This window comes from Taudactylus pleione, unplaced genomic scaffold (genome assembly GCF_031769625.1).
Source record: "Taudactylus pleione unplaced genomic scaffold, aTauple2 ptg000953l, whole genome shotgun sequence".
Taxonomy (NCBI): Eukaryota; Metazoa; Chordata; class Amphibia; order Anura; family Myobatrachidae; genus Taudactylus; species Taudactylus pleione.
Window position 1 is genome coordinate 631,168 of NW_028285354.1, and position 6,062 is coordinate 637,229.

Below are 6,062 nucleotides of genomic sequence, written 5' to 3' on the forward strand. Positions count from 1 at the left end.
CAAATTTTCATTTTTATATAGTAGATAGTAGAGATAAGAAAGTTCTTAAATATCACCACTGGAGGCAGCAGAGAGCAGTACTGAGTGCAAGGCCCCACAATGAGCATACAACAAAAATTGTGTTTTTTAATTACAAATGAAAAGTAATTCATTTCTATTTCAAATTTTTTTTAGTTGCCTCGGCCGTGTTTTTTGTATGTAAAATTTCACGAACTTGGGTTGTAAACTGTGTACTTGTATAGAAAGACAGAAGGACAAATTTTCACTTTTATATAGTAGATTGGCCTTGAATGCTACCTGAAATAAATTTGTCATTTTGGTTGGTGTTCATCTTTTATGCAAACTTTTAGCGAAAATATTTTAAAAACTCTTTCTGGAAATCTGGTCACTGCAAAATTTAGTTAAATGCACTTCTGGTAAATTAACTAGCAAAGCACAGCTAAAATAAGAACCATATATATAATAATCTATTGTCTTAAATTTTAAGAATCACCGAACCCCTTTCTCAGGGCATGTCCTAAAAGCTAGTCCTAGAAGCTTCTAATTATTGCAGAGCATGGTCACTGATAGGTTGGGGGAGAAATCGGAAGTGGAGCATTCCTGCCTGCCCTAAATAATTAGTCTTTGTTTTAACTCTTGTACTTAACAATTGCAAAGGGGGAGATTGATCAAAGCCTGGAGTGAGATAAAGTGGAAAGAGATAAAGTACTAAAGAACCAGCTTCTAACTGTCATTTTGTAGGCTATGGTTGAAAAATGACAGCAGCTGATTGGTTGGTACTTTATCTCTCTACACTTTATCTCTGTCCAAGCTTTAATAAATCTCCCCTTAAATCACTGCAGTAATACCATAAAAATAATTAAGCAACACAATGATTAACATGCTGCAAATTTGTTAAATGGGCCTTCACAATTGATTGATGACAGCAGTTATATTCTCAATCTAATATTCCAGGAAGGGAAAATAATTAAGTTTATGCTAATAGTTAAGTTAACCAAATTCTAATGAAAAGCATGAATTATATTAATACATTCTGAAATGTTAGTGTTTATTTTGTTGCTTCCTTTTTAATGAAGATTACTTGATTATATCCTTAATGATGTTTAAAAATAACATTTAATGTATAATTCCTGTTTCAGAAATGCAGAAAGCTGAAAATGATGGCTGGCCAATTGACGAATGAGTCCACAGAAAATGCATCACAGGTATTCTCAGGTCTGGATCTCCTTTTTGAGATGAAACCTCTATTTATTCCCTTATACACCTTGTTGGTGACTGTAGCTTGCCTGGGAAACTGTGTTCTAATACTTCTCATTGCCTTTACGAAGAAGCTTCACAACACTACCAATTTCCTTATTGGGAACCTTGCAGCAGCCGATCTGGTCATGTGTATTTTCTGTGTTCCATTGACAGCATCCTATGCTTTTGAAATCCGTGGATGGTTGTTTGGGAAATTCATGTGCCACTTTGTCACTTTAATGCAAGCTGCAACTGTCTTTGTGTCTGTGCTCTCCTTGACTGCCATTGCAATAGACCGGTATGTCGTAGTTGTGTACCCTATCAGAAGGAGAATAGGATGTAAATCATGCTTTTATATTGTAACTTCCATCTGGATGGTCTCCATTGGAGTCTCATTACCAACATCTATGTGTACTCACTATCTGGATCTCAAAAGTGTTGGCCATGACATGATAATTTGTGAGGAATTCTGGAAGCATCAAGAAAAACAGAGGCTTCTCTATTCTTGTACAATGCTACTATTGTCTTATATGCTTCCACTCTCTGCTGTCACTATATCCTATTGTGCCATTGCCTATCACCTTAAAAGGAGGAATGTTCCAGGGGCCACGTCCCACAATCAAGATAAATGGTCTAAAAAGAAGCAGAAGACTTTCCGTATGCTCATTATTTCAGTTATGGCTTTTGCAATATGCTGATTGCCTCTTCAAGTGGTCAACCTCATCCGGGATATCGATGAAGAGTTCTCCATCTTAGATAAGAATTACATCAATGTTATTCAAGTTACCTGTCATCTTATTGCCATGAGCTCTGCATGCTATAACCCATTTATCTATGCTTCCTTGCATGACAAATTCCGCTTTCATCTTAGAAATTACTTTTACCACCATAAGAAGAGAGCCAGAACCATGTCAAGTAAGAACTCCAGGCTCAACACGTGTTCTACACTGGCTGATGTTCCCATGGTCCTCTCAGATAAGATAACATTTCAAGGAAGATGCTCTTTTAACTAGAAGCCTTTAACTCTGTGTTTTAAATCACATGTGCATAATTGCTTACATTTCTTTATAGTCATATATATTGCTTGAAAATATGTTTAACACCAACAGATTCCATCCCACTTACACAAGTTGTACATTAATATTGATGTACACTCTTAATTGGTCCTACATGATCAAGGTATCTTCACAACAAAACCAATGGATTTTACTCAGGGACCTGGATACTATGATCAGGAAGATTCCATTGACTGAGTGTTCATACAGTAATTTACATGTTGGTATATTAAGGTACTGTATTTACAGATCATCTACATATTTTAATGGCTAAATGTTTAAATAAAGTGGAACTTTTGTATTTTTTCAAAACCATGCAGTCCAATACACTTTTAAGGACATTGTGTTACTTTTACAATCTTGGTAACACCAAATGTATAGCTTTAAATTTAAATCTAGTCATTAAAACTGTGATTGACAATGTGTATATTTTAACAGAGATAGGTGTTGCTGAACATAGTTCTATTCTGTTTTGTACATGAGACAATTTGTATAAATACTTGAAATGCTTTATTGTACTGAAATTCGTTGTGTAGTTTTCATGTTTTTATCTGCTCAGCCCTCATCAAAGTATCAAATAATAGATATAAAATAAATGGTATTGACAGGAACAGATGGCTTTGGCATCACAATGCTGTATAATATAAGTAATATGCCTTATATTTAAAAAATGGTTATTGTCACTTTATGTTCTATATATAATAACTGACACTTGAGTATAAGTTGTAACATTAATTACCTGACAATTACATTTAATTTAGTCATGTGAGTGGGAACTGTCATTAACTACTGTGATATAGGACATAATTTCCGTAGACTCCCCCTCCACTAGTGAAATTTTAGAATTCAACCTGTTACAGCACAACTCTGCTGAGCCATGCAATAAACTTTCAACAAAAATATCTTTAAAACATTTAATTATTCTTGCTTTATTTACAATAGCTCTGCAATACATATATTGTTTCAAAATCTTTTTTTATGTGATGTTTTAGAATAGTTCCAATTGAGAAAAATTTTGTCTGTGATTTGGTGAGGCAGAAATAATCAGCTAAAAAATGGAAACAATGATATTATTCAATAATTACAAAAAATATATAACTGAAACAAAGGACATATTTACATTTTTGTAGACTCACAAACTTAGACCCTGTAGACTCACAAACTTTGATGCCCTATGCCCAACGCCATCTACTCACCACATGTTTTACATAGAAAATACTGTAGCCACTTAGCTGAAAAAAGAGTGATTATTCTACAGAATTCCTTCCCTTAAGATTAAGGGTATATTTACTAAATTGCGGGTTTATACAAGTGGAGATGTTGCACGTAGCAACCGTTCAGATTCTACTTATCATTTATCTAGCACCTTCTAGACAATAATAACTAGAATCTGATTGATTGCTGTGTGCAACATCTCCACTTTTATAAACCCGCACTTTAATGAATTTACCCCTTATGGGGCATGCACACGGCATGATATATTTGAACCATACAAAAGATAATGATATAGTTCAATGATAAATCGTTCATATTGTTCTGTGTGCATGCAATGAATGACTAATGATGCTCGCTCCTGCTGGACGATAAACGATATCTTTCATCGTCTGTATATGCAGGCCAATTTGGAAGATACTGTTGTCTAAAATCGTTCATATTGTTCAGTGTGTACAGGAATGAACAATCAATTTCTGGGCACCTTGTCTTCTAATAAAACCAGTAAGTACCCATACCGCTGGCCACCAATGTTCACACTGGCCACCAATGTACCCTGTGGCCACCAATGTTCACACTGCCCCCACCTATGTCCATTATTATGTGTCAATTACCTACAGTATGTTCCTCCTGTGTCCATTATTATGCCTACCCAATTGTGTTCATTATTATGTTCCCCTTGTGTCCATTATGTTCCAGACATCCCCCCTGTGTCTATTATATTGCCTGTCTCTGTGTCTGTGTCCATTATTAAATTTGTCCACTCGCTACACTTCGGGCTCGGTGGCTCTCTCGGGGGGAGATGTATGAACCGCCAAAGTGGTTTCAGAGCATGTTATGTGCCCTGATACTGCTTCTCTTCAGTGTATGATTGGGGGGCTATGCGCCCCTGTCATTATCGGCGATGCTATCTACAAGAAGGGCAGTACTATGCATGAACGGTCAGTTCACCTGACCGTTCCACTCGCTGCAGCTATCACTATCGAGAGCTGCAGCTTGTCGATGCCCTATCCCCAAAGCAGGGACAGCTCTGTCCTTGCTGTGGAGGCTGTCGGCTCCAGAGCATGCACGCGGGATTTCGCAATACTTGCGAGATCACGCCCATGCTCAGTGGAGCCAGCTGGGAAGGGAGGCAAAGGGCATCAGCACTTGGCTGAGACGCTGTGGTCTCTAGTGGGGATCGCCGGAGGGAAGAGTTAACACTCCCCCGCACTAGCCGATGAGATGGTAATACATCTCATCGTTAGTGCTTCCTGATTTTCCTCAGTAAAGAGGCGAAGCAGGAAGCGTTATACTGGCACGATAAGTGATAATACATCTCCTCCTATATTCCCCCTCTATATCGCTGTAGATAATAGGGAATGATGTTGGACACAATCATGTTATGACACACAGTAGTGCCCCTTTTACACAATGCCCACAGTAGTGTCCCTAATACACATAATGCTCACTGTAGTAGTGCCCCCAGTAGTAGTGCCCCCTGTAGAAAAGCCCCCTGTAGTAGTGCCACTACAAGAAAGCCCTGAGCCGGCCCTAGGCATAGGCATACTAAGCAAATGCCTAGGGCATCTTGAATGCCTTTGGGGCATCCCTCGGCTCTGCAGTTCCCCGCTGCTACCATGATCGGAGCTCAGCTCCGATCAGGCAGCACAGTTGGCAGGAGACAGGTCAGAATGAGCTTCTGCACAGAAGCTCATTCTGACTACAAGAGACAAGTACGACTACGATAGCCGCGGGAGGGCACGCTGTGCATGCTCAGCCGCGGCCTCCCCTTTGCGGAGCAGTCACTATCGGCTCCGCCTCCATTAGCCACCGCAGCCCCAGCAGCACTCATCTAGATCCAGGCATCAGGAGGAGGCGACCTTGCTACCGCTTGCCACACCGCACCTGCTCCCCCTCCGATGGACCGATCAAATTCCCCTATTCAGTATCGCAATGGGGGCGGAGCCAATGCGGCAAGCCCCGCCCATGTATGCACTCGAATCGTGTCATTGAGGGGGCGGAGCCTAATGATGCAAGGTGCCCGCCCCATTACCAAGCTGCTGTTGCTTCAGTGTAAGTGATAAGTATATGTGTTTTAGCATGTGTATATATGTGTTAGTGTGTATGTGCTAGTGTGTATATATGTGTTGGTGTGTATGTGCAAGTGTGTATGTATGTTAGTGTGTATGTGATAGTCTATATATGTTTATGCATGTTAGTGTATATGTGTATGCATGTGTTAGTGTGTATGCATCTGCTAGTGTGCATATATGTGTATGTATGTGCTAGTGTGTATATATGTGTATGCATGTGTTAGTGTGTATGTATCTGCTAGTGTGCATATATGTATATGTATGTGCTAGTGTGTATATATGTGTATGCATGTTAGTGTATATGTGTATGCATGTTAGTGTATATGTGTATGCATGTGTTAGTGTGTATGTATCTGCTAGTGTGCATATATGTGTATGTATGTGCTAGTGTGTATATATGTGTATGCATGTGTTAGTGTGTATGTATCTGCTAGTGTGCAGATATGTGTATGTATGTGCTAGTGTGTGTATATATGTGTAT

General features: G+C 39.1%; 1 pseudogene; it reads left to right on the forward strand.

The window, feature by feature from the left end:
- Positions 1–1,157: 1,157 nt before the first annotated feature.
- LOC148473226 (prolactin-releasing peptide receptor-like) lies at positions 1,158–2,252 on the forward strand (annotated as a pseudogene).
- Positions 2,253–6,062: the final 3,810 nt, after the last annotated feature.